General features: G+C 38.5%; 1 protein-coding gene across 1 annotated transcript in view; it reads left to right on the forward strand.

The window, feature by feature from the left end:
• LOC141394836 (uncharacterized) overlaps positions 1 to 16,021 on the forward strand; it is a 149,845-nt gene that overhangs the window by 122,549 nt on the left and 11,275 nt on the right. The gene's annotated exons all lie outside the window — the stretch shown is intronic.

A 16,021-nucleotide genomic window follows, 5' to 3' on the forward strand; every position in this document is an offset into this window, starting at 1 on the left:
CTTTGTATTTTATGTATTTGACAGCAAACTAAATAGTTAGGGCTAACTAGTTTGGGCTGAATGGCCAACTGTATAAACTGTGGTTGTACCATTAATGTCAACTCAACTGGGTGGTCGATAAACATGTTATCGATCAGTGTTTTTTCAAACTTGTGACCTCTATTCGCAAAAAAAAAAATATTTAAAAAATAATTTGCGCTTTGGATAACTCTTTTGTGTATTCTGGACAATATTTTAATATTTTGGCTGAGTTTTCGAGCAAATTTGGAAAACAACCCAAGATTGGAATATAACCTGGCCATTGAATCTTCGGATCGTCAAGTTTTATTTGCTGCCCCAAAAAATGATAAGTTCGGTGGAATTATTTTTTGATGATGAAGAAACTGTACAGGACATTGCATTTATTAGAAGAAATTTGAGGGATAACCTACTGGATTTGTCACCAAATTCATTTGCAAAAGTTTTGTTGCTGTCTGCTCCAAAGGCGATAAGATAAATTCACTTCTTGTGATGGACCACCACCAGTGGCGTTGAAGTTTCTTTTATTTTGAGCCATTTTCTTTTTCAACTTTGCTTTAAAGTGAATCCAGACTCTCTGTCACTCTTCAGGTGTTCGTGCTGGAGGTCCATGGCTGTTTAAACTGTCCGAAGCTTCATCCGCTGTGGCTTTGGTTTCACCAAAAACCCGAACTCCTCGGGCTAAGTTTGGATTTTCACTCAGTTTATCAATTAATATTTCGAACTGTTGCTTTGTCGTTATTTTCACCATATTGATACACAAAATTAATTAATGATGCAAAGAATCAATAATTGTTAACAAAATGTTTATTTTTCCTTCTATTTTACTTCTTGTTTCTTCGAAAATGTTCACTGCAACTGAAAATTGGTGGTTGCTGAAAAAAACAGCAGATTCGTCAACTGAGATTCGCAACTTCAGTTGAGTGTTGCCATACGTGGATCAAAAACGCTTTGGCAACTCTAACATGTCAAACATGTAAAAATTTGTTGATCGCGGGAAAGTTGTAAAAAATAATAAATAATTAAAATTTTAAAGTAGTTGGAGTAAAATATTTTGCACAAACTTATTCCGGATAATTTGCTTAGTTGGAGTTGGATGGAGTTCTGGTGAATTTTGTTTGCTGTATGCTGATTAAACAAAATAATTATTTTGCGAAAAGAAGAAGAAGAAGAAAGTTGGTGTAGCTTGTATGCTGGTTTATTTCGTACTGCTTCCAATTGTTCTCCATTGAGTACTTATATAAACCTTTAGAACCTGGTGTTGTTGATTCAATTCATCTGCTGTAATTTGCGTTTGTTTTGCTGTTGCTGCTGTCTTTTTGGTGATCGCTCCTCTGTTGGTGTCTTTTGCCTGCATACTTGCATCCAGAGTTGGATATTTTAAATTGTTAATATGCCACCTAAGAGAAAAATTTATAAGTGCCCGAAGTGTAACTTGACTGTTACTGGCAGTAGTATTGGATGCAGTGTTTGTGATGATTTTTATCACATAAATTGTTTAAAAATCACCAAAGATCAACATATGTTCCTGTATCGTAACAAGAACTTTTCATACAAATGCACGAAGTGTTTGAATGCTAAATCTAGTGCTAATTTAATTACAGAACCTGGCAACAAGAGTGTCAGCAGCAACAATGATTCATCTGATTTAAACAGGGAACTTATGCGATGTTGTTCTGAATTTAATGCGTCTCTTGAGCAGCAACAAGAAAAGCACAAAGTTGAGCTGCAAGAACAAATTAAAGCTTTTGAGGTCAAAATGTGCAATATAATTGAAACTCTTCGCGCTGAGTTCAATGATAAAGTGCAGAAGATGGAGCTTGAGCTAAGCAATTCTTATGATCTCGTTAAGCATCTGGAAGAAAACTGTTCCAGTGGAATGCGGGATATACAGATACAATCGGACATATTGCAAAGGAGATTAAATAGGTCCAATATTGTTGTAAATGGGCTACCAAACGGCATAAAGGATTTAAGGCAACCTTTTTATAAAATTGCAGCTAAATGCGGAATTGAATTAAATCCGCTTGATATTCAGCATTGTTGCTATTTCCTTAATGGGAAATCAGTACTTGTCAAATTTAATTCGGTTTATACTCGGGACCTTCTTATGTCAAAATATCATAAAACCAATCCCATCATGCTATCTGATATTCTGGATGTGAGTGTACAAACCCGGTTGTATCTTAACGACCATTTAAATGCTGCAAGTTCTAAACTGGTGTTCCTTTGTAAAAAGCTTAAGCAGAGTAATGCAATCAAGGCCTTCAAACTTATTAATGGTGACAAACCTGTTGTGGAGGCAATTATGGCTGATGGTTCTGCGGCAACAATGGATGTTGTGGGTTGTGCCAGTCTATTGGATAATATCTCTAATTCCAATGTAACATGCAATAGATAGTATTATATTATCAGTTTTTATATGCTATATATGATGGTATGTTTACACATGTATAATGCATATACGCATATACATGTGTGAATATACACTCATATGTAGCAGTAGTTATTGTATTTAAATCCATAAATTAATTATTTATTTTCTTATCTTTGCAATTTTCCTTCGAAAATTATATAACCAATTTCATGAATTATTTGCCTGATATCGTTAATGATAACAGTTTTCTGTCCACTCATTTGAGCAATAAGCGAGGTAACTTAAATATTGGTCATTTTAACTGCCAAAGTTTTGCTATAGGCAGTTCTTCCGGTAAAATTAATGAAATTAGAAACATTTTAGAGGGCAATTATTTGGATGTGGTGGGTGTAAGTGAGACTTGGCTTAAGCCACATATGGCTTATAATATTGCCGATATGCCGGGATACTCATGCTATAGGAATGATCGTTCTATTGGTAGGGGTGGTGGCGTGGCCATATATGTAGCGAAACATATTAGGCACAGAGTTGTTTTTGCAAGTGTGAATGAGGGTTGTGTTGAATCTATTGCTGTTGAGATAGAATTGCAGGGAAATAAGTTTTTGGTTGGGACTGTATATCTGCCTCATGGCGATTTTAATTCTTTTGAAAAAGACTTGTCAGATCTGGTTGTTAGGTATGAGAATGTTATACTGATGGGTGACTTCAATAATAACTTGTATGATCTTCGGAAAGCCTTCAATGTTAGAGCAATATGCAACAACATGAATCTTACTCCTGTGCACAATTCTATTCCCACGCACTATGATCTTCATCATGAATCAACTTCTTTAATCGACTATTTTTTAGTGTCGATGACAAATTCATTGAGTTTTTCTAGTCAATTCCAGTGTCCGGGAATATCGCATCACTCATTTATATTCATTTCGATGGATGTTGAATGTAATGTTGTACCGCAGTATTATGAATATATAGACTATTCTGCTGTAACGGCAGACACTTTGGATAGTGCTTTGGAATTGTGTGATTTTTCTGAGCTTTATTGTACAAATGATGTGAATCAGCAACTAAATGTGTTATATACAAATTTATATGATATACATAGTTGTTTTCCTGTTCGGAGGAGGCGGTGTGTTAATGGTCGGAAAGATGATTGGTTTAAAACCCCTGAAATAAAGTATTGGCTTTCTATGAGAGATTTGTCTTGGAGGGCTTATCTTCATAATCCAAATGATGCTAACTGGCGCATATTTTGCAGAAATCGTAATAAATCGAAGCGTGTGATACGTAAAATCAAATCATCATTTCATCATAAGCTATTCAATGGCAAAACGACTAAAGAGATTTGGTCTCTTTTGAACAGTTATGGCATTGGAAAAAATAGGGATGTTATTGATGTTGAAGTTGATCAGTTAAATAATTTGTTTGCTTCTTTCCAAAATGTTGACAATAATAATTCGCCGACTATTCTTAACTCCTGGGGTAGATTTTCCTTTAGATCAGTTAGCCTTGATGAAATGATGGATTGTTTTTCTTTGATTAAATCAAATGCAGTAGGTTCTGACGGTTTAACTCTAAAGTTCCTTAAAATAATGTTACCCTTAATAGGAAACCATATTCTTCACATTGTTAATACCATTATTATGACCTCTGTGTTTCCTTCGCTGTGGAAAATAGCTAAAGTGATTCCTATTCGTAAGTCTGATGCAGCTAATGACTTTCGACCTATATCAATCATGCCTATACTTTCGAAAATGACAGAGCACATATTAAAAAAGCAAATTTTGTGTCACATATCTTTTCCTTCTCTATTACATGATTCTCAATCTGGGTTTAGGCTTAATAGGAGTACAACGTCTCTATTAGTGGGCCTAACTGACAAGATTCGGCATATTACAAGTAACAATGGTTGTTGTGTTCTTGTATCTATTGATTTGGAGAAAGCCTTTGACAGGATTAGCCATGAACTATTGGTTTTTAAGCTATCCCATAATTTTGCGTTTTCAATTACATCCTGTGCACTAATTGAATCGTATCTTGGCTGTAGATATCAATATGTTTATGCCGGTGGTAATCATTCAAGTTTGTTGCCTGTTGTGAGTGGTGTCCCACAAGGGTCAGTGCTAGGCCCATTATTGTTTATCATGTTTCTGAATGATTTTTTTGCTACAGTAGCTTCTGAAAATTGCCTTCCTTATGCTTTTGCGGATGATATCCAACTATTGCTTAAGTGTGATGTTGCTTTCCCTGATGTCATGCAAAGTGTTGTAAATCATGTTAGTTCAACAGTAGCTAATTGGATGTTTACAAATAAGTTATCTATCAATGCCAACAAAACGAAGGCTATGTCCTTTGGTTTTCCTGTCGATTCTGAAATTGAAGTCCGATATAATATACAAATTGAATTTGTTGATTGTATAAAATGCCTTGGTGTGATTGTTGATAATGCGCTGACTTTTGAAGTTCATATCAATTCATTGGTTTCCAAAATTAACTTTATGTTAAGGAAGCTTTATAGCACCGAATTATGTCTTTCGAATGATATTAAAAAATACCTTGCAAAAGCATTGATAATGCCAATAATCATTTACAACATAGAAGTATTTTCAGGAACATTTGGTTTTCTGCTTAAGAAGCTTCAAATTGCCTTTAATAGAGTAGTAAGATTTGTCTATTCGCTTAAAAGATTGCAGCATGTCACTCCTTTTGTTATTGATTTTTTAGGTTGCAAATTTCGTGATTTTATTAATTTACGAATATGCCTTCTCTTCTACAAATGCTTTAAGATGCAGACGCCACTTTACTTTGTACATTCATTCAGTTTTACAAGATCATATCGGAACCCCCAAATTCGCATTCCTTTGCTCACACCTCCATTAGAGAGATCGTTTCTTGTTCGAGTAGCTAGAGTATATAATGTATTGCCACTGCCCTTAAGAGGAGTGTTTGGTCTTTCACTAGTTGTATTCCGCAGAAAAATGTTGGAGTATATTGTTTCACGTTACTCCCAATTGTGATCTATTTATATTAATTTTCATATTATCCGCTTATAGCTCAAATGCTTTAAATATTTTTTTTCCTATGCTGCATACATGTGAATTTGAATGTAGTCACTGTGTCGTATTTTGCTTGAAATATTTAGGCACATCACTGAGTGGTTCATTTCATATTCAGATGTAAATGTAGTTTTTATTGGAGTAGTTCAAATTCTTACTTTGCATTTAATGATCTGAAGTTTCATAAAAAGTAATGAATTTTCATAAAATATTTGTTTTTGAAATTCTCATTAATCAAAAAATAAAAAATTTAATATTATTTATGCATATTTATATTGCTCTTATTATAAATGCTGTATTTCTTTTGGAGTAGTTTATTATCCTTTCCATTCTTGGAGTATCAACATTCAATTAATCAAAATGTTTTTTATTTACATTTTTTTTTTTTTAATTACTGCCCCCTTTTTTATACATAGTAATTATTTTTTTTTGAGTAGTTCTAACATCCCTCCCTTGTTATATTTAAGCTATTTTATATAATATTAAATTGAACATTATACTGTAGTATACAGCCTTAAGGTCGAAAGACTGGGCATATGAAAATTGAAATAAATAAATAAAATAAATAAATTTTGACAACTGACAACGCCACTCAACGATAATTGTTATCGATGATCGACCCCTATGTAAGGTATTATTTACAGATTAGGAAAGTAATTGTTCAGCTAGGCTTTGATATTAAAGCGGGGTACACACGATCAGTTTTGACTGTCAGTTTTGCTCAAATAATCGGTTGCTTGCCGGTGTGGCCGTTCATTTTTGTCAGTCATCAGGCAACCACAAAATATTTTGTGGTTGCTGGACGGTAGGACAGTTATCGATAATTCCGAAAAAGTCGACAGTCAAAACTGATCGTGTGTACCCCGCTTAACGAAATAGGACTCGATGACTGTCAGTTTTGTTGGTCAGTGTGTACTATGCTTAATCGATTTTTACCTCGGACCAGTTGGCATCCCTGTTTTGTTGCATTCTATATACATATGTATATCCTCGTCTTCGTCGTCGATCTTTGTTTTTGTAAAAACTAAAAAACTCTCAATAACTTTGCAGATTGTAATTTTACAAATTTTACAACGATTATAAAAAACAATGTTGCCAACAGTAGAAGAAACACGACCAGATTTTGAAAATTACATTAAAAACACTTATGGACGTTTATTTAAAGTACTGGATCGCAGCACATTCTGGGAAATACAACGCCCCATAATTATTACCTTTCATCATTTTCGCGAAAAATACTTCCATCATTACAAATATTACAAATGGTTAAATATTCTACATACTGCGTCTCTTAAGTATGGACAACATGTGGAATTTATTGTGGCAGATTTATATGATATAGATGTTATATATCCTCATCAAAATCCACTGAAATTCTTTGGTGTTTTTGACACTCCCAGAATATTTGCCATCGACGATAAGAAACGTATATATGAGCATAAATATGTATTTGATGAAGATAATAAAGAGAAGAAGCTGTTTGTACAACGTGATTCAAATGCTGCTGGTATGAACATGACATTAGATTCTTCAAACCAAAAAATCGAGGAATCGATAACTCGAAAATCGACTTGCGTAATCCCAAGCGATTTTTTTACCTGGACCAGTTGGCATGGCAATGGCATCCCTGGCATCCCTGTTGATGATGATGTAACAAAAAAAAGAGAGAGAAATGAGAGAAATACACCACCCCCCACCCCACCCTCCCTCAACCCATCAGAAAACAAGAATAAATTTCGGCAATAATTTTAAATTTATTGCCGAAATAACAAGGAAAATCGGCAATAATTTTGCCGAAATAACAATGGAAATCGGCAATAATTTTAAATTTATTGCCGAAATAACAAGGAAAATCGGCAATAATTTTGAATTTATTGCCGAAAATAACAAGCATTTCTTTCCTTCCTTTTTTTCTGGACAATTCTCCTCGCCGTACTTTTAACGCCGACCGGCCGGCCAACCGGCCCCCGTGACGCCGATTGAAACATTTGAAATAACTTTGTGTTTCGGTGGTGGGTTCCGCGCAGTGTGACCAGATTGACCAGATTTGAAAAAGTGTTGCAGCTAAATCAGCATTAAAATAATGCTAAAAAATGCTAAAATAAATATTCAAATATTAAATGGCAGTTTATATCCTTCTCAAAAGGTCATGGCATCCGTTGATTTTGTAAAAGTATGTGTACATGACAATTATGACGAACTGGTAACAAATTGCCCCCGAGATATATTACTTGTTGTTAATTATAATGATTATTATGGTGTTCATCTATCATTTCGGTTCTCTCCTAATTATAATCAAATTGCTAAGGAAATACAAAAATTCAATGTTGATTTAGTCTTTATAAATTGCGTAGAGAATTACATACCAATAGAGTTCCAGGGATATCCGAGAAAATATTTTATACCTCATCGGGATAAGGATGGTTTTATCTGCACTAATGATAACTCTGAACATTCTTTAATAGCATTTGTCTTGAAGAATTTAACCCCGGAAGGAGAACGTTTACGATTACAAGAAGTGGCAGCAAGGAAGTTTCAACCGTTTCTACTACCCAGTGAAAATGAAGAATTACCCTTCGATTCTTTGGAAGAATATTTAATGGCCCGCTATCCCAAATCAATGAAAATCTTTTATAATTTACCAAAGACACCAATATGTGCCTTAATATTTCTCATGGATTTCAAAAACCAAGGACTTTCGTATTATATAAAATCCTTACAAACCATACAACAAGTAGCAGTTGCATGGGATCCTGTTTTTGCTAATTTTTTTATTGGAGATATATCACAAATTGATCAAATATTACCCAAATGGTATTGTCAAGATTTGAGAAACAGCAATCAAATGCCTCAAGAATTCTTCATGGCCTATGACAGACGAAAGTGGGCATATCAATTCGATGCTGATATTCTTAAATCTCCATCTACTTTGTTTTATTACACCCAACATATTTATTTCGGAGATCTTTTCTATTCCAAATTTCCCAAGAAATTTCAATGTCGGGGACACTTGATTAAAATGTGTACCGCCGAAAGCATACGTCGTTTGATTCGCAAAACTAAACTTGACATCTTTTTAACAATATACCGCAATAATTGTGAAAAATCTGTGAATATATTGGATCAGCTGGAGGAAATTGGACGTTTTATAGAAGACATGGGTATACTTTTGATAAAAATGGATGCCAATCTAAATAGTGTGCCCATAGAATATTCATGGCCTTCATATCCAGTACATTTTTATATACCCCAAACAAATCGAGATGAAAATACCCGTCGTCTTAGTTCACCTTCGGTCCTAGGTAAAGACGACATTTTGAATTTTATAAGTAAAATGAAATCGGGGGAGATATGTTCTTCCTCATAAACATCTTATGTATTTTATAAACAGCAATAAAAGGAAACTATTATTTCTACTTGTTAATTTAGATTTTTTTATTTTTTATTTATTTTTATTTTGATTCCTACACAACAAGACTTAAATCTTATAAGTTAGAGTGCAGGATTATATAGTGAGAAAACACATCCATCTTAAAATTAAGAGTTTACATTTGTATGTGTTTAACAATTGAATTATAAAACAAATGAAATATTAGACAGTAATTGAGTTTGTACAACATAAAAAGTTAGTGAAAACAATGTTTAAAAAAAGAAAAAGAATATATACATATGTATGTATGTGATAAAGAAGATAAAAAATTTAACGGTTACACTTGTGAAATCGCTTCAAAATTCTGAAAATAGTATAGAGAATTCCACAGACGTATAGTACTTATAAAGAAATGCCAATTTTAAACCTGGCTCTGCCGTCTCAAGTTTATAATATTTTTTCCTCTGTCAGATCTATAAAAAAATAAGCCGTTCGAAAATATATTTATGTAGGTGTTTTTTTATATATAACTTTCTGGAGAAATATTAGGCTTTCACATGGAGAAGAGAGTTTAAACTGATGCCATAAAGCGAGTTACTATATTGCGATATATGCTGCATCTAACATTAATTGGGGTAAACAATTTTTGGGACTCTAAACAATTGCGAAATTTTCTCCGCGCAAAACAAAACTCATTGTGAAGTTCTGGCGTTTTCTAGCGTTTCCATCTATAATATGCTCTATCTCTATCTCCTATTTGTCTTTTTATATCCGAGTTAAACCAGGGCTTGTTTTTAGGCGTTATTAATTTTGTTTTCAAAGGAACAGTGGCGTTGTACAACAATCCCACGGCAGCGGGTTCTTTCGTACCGGATTGACCCGGAACAACACAAAACCAAAGTTCCGGCCAGCGGCTGCCACCTCAGTGTGTACATGTTCGTATTTGTTTCATTTTTCTGTATTGGGAGCAACATATCCCGGAATGCCTGCTCCGAATTCTATTGGTCCGAGCCGGGACGGAGGAAACCCCAGGAACAATATATCTGTGCTCAGTTTGTCACATCCGCATCTTCACCCACATCCAACCTTCGGTGAGATGCAATAGATGTCAGGAGTGGGTGCATCTAAGGGGTTGCTCTGGACTCGTCCACGTGAGGGACTACGACAGGGACTATGTTGCTGCATGCTGTGTGAACACAGTCCCCAGTGAGTCGTCGTCGGACTACGAGACTCCCTCGTCGTCTGATTACGAAACTCCCCCGCAGTCCCCTCGACAACAACCGCACACGCAGCCTTTAACACCAGCCGTTGTTGTCCCAATCCCCGAAAATGCAGCCTTTTTGCAATTGAATTGCAATGGACTCCGAGGTAAGATCGAGGAGATAGTAGATTTTATGAGTCGGAAGAAAATCAAGGTCGCGGCGGTGCAGGAAACCAAGCTGAACAACAACCACAGCTTAGAGCATTGTGATGGTTACAATGTTCTGAGGAAAGATCGCACCAGAAGTGGAGGTGGGGGATTGGCTTTCCTATTGCACCAGTCTGTCCAATACAGACCTATCTCGCTTGAGCCTGTCTCTAATGACCCATACATGGAATGTATGGGGGTAGCAGTCAGGTGTGGAGCTGCCGAGATAGAGTTGCTGAATGTATACATTCCGCCGAGAAATAGCTGCATCCCTGATTATAGGCCTGACATTAGCCCGCTCTTGCAAGGTCATAATCGTCTGGTCCTGGGGGATTTTAATGCGCATCATGAGATGTGGCATTCGGCCCTCGGAAACGACCAGAGAGGTACAGCGCTGGCTGAGCAGATTGATAGCTCTACGTTTTGCACGGTCAATGAGGACGACCCTACCAGAATTAGAGGAGAGTGTCACAGTTCGCCTGACATAACCATCGTGTCACTTGGTCTGACAAATGACGTTACCTGGCAACCCGTCATTTCCCATGGATCAGACCATCTCCCCATAATTGTCTCCATTAGTAGACCACCTGACTTCATCACCTCTGAACGCCGCACGTTCGTCAATCATAAAAAAGCTGATTGGCCGAGTTTCAGAGAGTTCACCAATCACCGCTTCAGAGAATTGCCCAATCCTTCTGATGTTGGGGTAGCGGAAAGGACGTTCCGGGACATCATCACTGCTGCAGCCGCCCGCCATATCCCTGCTGGTCGAATACCCGAAGTAAGACCAAATTTCCCAGCAGAGGCGACGGGATTAGCAAATGAGCGTGATGAGCTTCGTCGTATCAACCCCAATGACCCCAGAGTCAGGGAGCTGACACTGGAAGTTAACAGGCTGGTCGGCGAGCATAAGCGGAACAAATGGTTAAATCATCTGCAGAGCTGCAACATTGGAGCCGGTATAGGTGAATTGTGGACAACGGTTAAGTCACTCTCGAACCCTGGAAGAAGGGAAGATAGAACCTCAGTCACGTTTGGCGACGTTACGTTGACTGACCCGAAGAGGTGCGCAAGTAATTTCAATCGACAGTTTGTCGAGCATCCCGAGAGTGACAGGGCGAAGAGAAGAGTATTACGTCGCATCAGATTTCTTCCTGCCGAGGATGAACCACCACAATTTACAATGGATGATGTTGCCAATGCCATCAGGAACGCTAAATCATCCAAAGCGTTGGGCCCTGATGGAATCTCCATGGTAATGTTGAAGCAGCTGGATGAGCCGGGAGTCGAGTATCTCACCAAAGTCTTCAACTTGTCGCTAGCCACCCTCGTTGTTCCCGAAGTCTGGAAAAAGGATGCCAGCAAAAGTGAATCGTACAGACCGATTTCGCTTTTGTCGCCCGTAGCAAAGACGCTTGAGGCCTTGCTCCTCCCCAGTATCAGAAATAGCTATCAAATTGCCGATCATCAACATGGATTCCGTAAGCAGCACAGCATATATCTGTAAAGGACTCAACCAGAGACGGCCGTGCGATAGAACAGTGATGATGGCGCTTGACTTATCAACAGCACTCCACGCTGTTTGAGGACATTGAGCATACAACCCTCCGGCCAAGCTTGAAACGTTGGATAGTCAACTATATGTGTGGACGCCAGTCGTACGTGGAATTCAGGAATAAGAAGTCCAAACCCCGTAGAGTGAAACAGGGAGTTCCCCAAGGTGGGGTGATATCTCCGGGACTGTTTAACCTCCAGACGGCATTGAGATCGTGACGTATGCGGATGATTGCACGATCCTGGCGTCGGGTACCTATCCTGATGACATCTGTGAGAGACTGAACAACTATTTAACCGATCTTACCACCTTTTTCCATTCGAGGAATATGCAGATTTCCCCCACAAAATCTACAGCCACTCTGTTCACCACATGGACAGCGCAGTTTGGACGTGACTTGAATGTCGTGGTCGACGGTAGCAGAATTCCGACCACAAACTGCCCTAAAATTTTAGGGGTCACATTCGACACTACATTCACGTCGTGCGCACACGCCACAGCTATCTGCGACAAGTTGAAAAGTAGGAACAAGGTCCTCAAGTCCCTGGCCGGCAGCACTTGGGGTGCAGATAAAGAAACCTTGTTGACCACATATAACGCGATAGGTCGGTCTGTGGTAAGCTATGCGGCTCCAGTCTGGTCCCCGAGATTGTGTGATTCGAACTGGAAAAAGATTCAAACTTGCCAGAATGCCGCCCTGATAACAGCGACAGGGTGCCTCCTCAAATCTTCAGTGGACCATCTACATGAGGAGGCAAAAATTCTTCCTGTAAAGCAACACAATGAGATGCTTTCGTTGCAGTACCTGCTTGGATGTTATCGTGCGAGCCACCCCAATCACCATCTTGTGGGTAGGCCCGGCCCATTCAGGGAGATCAGGAAGGATATCCATGCTCTAGAGGGAGAGGTCCAACGATACAGGAGAGAACCCCTAGATCAACAAGCGTATCAAGCAGGATTGAATACCATTCAACCGGACGCAGTTGCCAAGGCCTTAAGCAATTACAGTGTGAATAAAGTACTCTATCGCAGCTGAGGAGCGTCAGCTTCCACGACAAACCAGAGTAGTTTTGGCTCAACTACGCTCGGGATATTGCAGACGCCTAAATTCGTATTGGGCGGAAATCGATCGCGCCGTGCAAGACATATGCCCAGTATGCGGCATGGGCCCGCACGACACACAACACCTTTTTAACTGCCCCGCCAAACCTACCCATCTAACTCCAGTGGATCTGTGGCTACATCCCATCGAAGCAGCCACTTTTCTGGAACTGGAGATAGAGCCAGATTGAACAGAGGAACGAACAAATAAACATAACAAAAACACTGTTACAACAACAAATAGAAGCACCTATTCTTTCATAAATGGTCTATAGAAGCACTTATTCTTTCATAAATGGTCTATAGAAGCACTTATTCTTTCATAAATGGTCTATAGAAGCACTTATTCTTTCATAAATGGTCTATAGAAGCACCCATTCTTTCAGAAATGGTCTATAGAAGCACACATTCTTTCAGAAATGGTCTATAGAAGCACCCATTCTTTCAGAAATGGTCTATAGAAGCACCAATTCTTTCAGAAATGGTCTATAGAAGCACCCATTCTTTCAGAAATGGTCTATAGAAGCACCCATTCTTTCAGAAATGGTCTATAGAAGCACCCATTCTTTCAGAAATGGTCTATAGAAGCACCCATTCTTTCAGAAATTGTCTCTGGAAGCACCTATTCTTTCAGAAAGGGTCTATAGAAGCGCCCATTCTTTCAGAAAAGGTCTATAGAAGCACCCATTCTTTCAGAAATGGTCTATAGAAGCACCCATTCTTTCAGAAATGGTCTATAGAAGCACCCATTCTTTCAGAAATGGTCTATAGAAGCACCCATTCTTTCAGAAATGGTCTATAGAAGCACCCATTCTTTCAGAAATGGTCTATAGAAGCACCCATTCTTTCAGAAATGGTCTATAGAAGCACCCATTCTTTCAGAAATGGTCTATAGAAGCACCCATTCTTTCAGAAATGGTCAATAGAAGCACCCATTCTTTCAGAAATGGTCTATAGAAGCACCCATTCTTTCAGAAATGGTCTATAGAAGCACCCATTCTTTCAGAAATGGTCTATAGAAGCACCCATTCTTTCAGAAATGGTCTATAGAAGCACCCATTCTTTCAGAAAGGGTCTATAGAAGCACCCATTCTTTCAGAAAGGGTCTTTAGAAGCACCCATTCTTTCAGAAATGGTCTATAGAAGCACCCATTCTTTCAGAAATGGTCTATAGAAGCACCCATTCTTTCAGAAATGGTCTATAGAAGCACCCATTCTTTCAGAAATGGTCTATAGAAGCACCCATTCTTTCAGAAATGGTCTATAGAAGCACCCATTCTTTCAGAAATGGTCTATAGAAGCACCCATTCTTTCAGAAATGGTCTATAGAAGCACCCATTCTTTCAGAAATGGTCTATAGAAGCACCCATTCTTTCAGAAATGGTCTATAGAAGCACCCATTCTTTCAGAAATGGTCTATAGAAGCACCCATTCTTTCAGAAATGGTCTATAGAAGCACCCATTCTTTCAGAAATGGTCTATAGAAGCACCCATTCTTTCAGAAATGGTCTATAGAAGCACCCATTCTTTCAGAAATTGTCTCTGGAAGCACCTATTCTTTCAGAAAGGGTCTATAGAAGCACCCATTCTTTCAGAAAGGGTCTTTAGAAGCACCCATTCTTTCAGAAAGGGTCTTTAGAAGCACCCATTCTTTCAGAAATGACCTATAGAAGCACCCATTCTTTCAGAAAGGGTCTATAGAAGCACCCTTCTTTCAGAAATGGTCTATAGAGGCACCCATTCTTCCAGAAAGGGTCTATAGAAGCACCCATTCTTTCAGAAATGGTCTATAGAAGCACCCATTCTTTCAGAAATGGTCTATAGAAGCACCCATTCTTTCAGAAATGGTCTATAGAAGCACCCATTCTTTCAGAAATGGTCTATAGAACCGCCCATTCTTTCAGAAATGGTCTATAGAAGCACCCATTCTTTCAGAAATGGTCTATAGAAGCACCCATTCTTTCAGAAAGGGTCTATAGAAGCATCCATTCTTTCAGAAAGGGTCTATAGAAGCACCCATTCTTTCAGAAATGGTCTATAGAAGCACCCATTCTTTCAGAAATGGTCTATAGAAGCACCCATTCTTTCAGAAATGGTCTATAGAAGCACCCATTCTTTCAGAAATGGTCTATAGAAGCACCCATTCTTTCAGAAAGAGTTTATAGAAGCTCCCTTTTCTTTCAGAAAGAGTTTATAGAAGCTCCCTTTTCTTTCAGAAAGAGTTTATAGAAGCTCTCTTTTCTTTCAGAAAGGGTCTATAGAAGCTCCCTTTTCGGCTTAAGATGAGTTTAAGCATTAAGCTCGGATCGGGACCAAATTTCCACAGCTAGGTCTCGTTACCCTAATCACAAATATATATAACATTTATTGCGGAAGTCCATACTTCCAGAGATATGGGCCTTCGAAGTTCCGAAAATTCCCTTGTTAAATGTCGGCTACTTGGAGAAAAATTTTCAATTTAAAAGATATTTTGTTCCCGTGCCCTAGATTTGCACCTGTCTATAGCAGAAAGTCTCAAATTCCCGGCCGAAGGCCTGCTATATAGAAAAAAATTATAATTTTATCCGAGCTTAATGCTTAAACTCAACTTGCTCCAGCGACACCCAATGGAATGGGTTACAGACTACGCAAAACAATGCCCTGCGAACCGCAACCGGATGTGTCCAGATGACGAGTGTGGATCATCTGCATCAGGAGGCAAGGATACTGTCAGTGAAGCAACATAACGTGTTGCTCTCTCGACAGTTCCTGCTGGCATGTCATCAGCCCACGCATCCCAACCACCACATCGTGGTTCAGGATTCAGCCCAGACATCCAGGATGTCATTCCACCTGACATCGACCGACTGTCACTAGTTGCATCGCTTAAACAGATTCATACTCAAGCAGTCCAGCAAGCCGTAAACGAATATGAATCAAATCGCGTCCTTAACCGTCAACCACCAGCGGTAGCAGAGGTCGAACGTTCCTTGCCCAGGAACGTTCCTTAGCGCAGCTCAGATCAGGCTGGTCAACCATCCTAAATTCCTATCAGGCTATAATCATGCCAGGAGTGGAAGATATCTGCCCTCATTGCAGACAAGGACCGCACGACACGAAACATATTTTTGCATGCCCATCACAACCCACAGACCTA

This window comes from Musca autumnalis, unplaced genomic scaffold, assembly GCF_047663935.1.
Source record: "Musca autumnalis isolate F117 unplaced genomic scaffold, ASM4766393v1 scaffold_1, whole genome shotgun sequence".
Classification (NCBI taxonomy): domain Eukaryota; kingdom Metazoa; phylum Arthropoda; class Insecta; order Diptera; family Muscidae; genus Musca; species Musca autumnalis.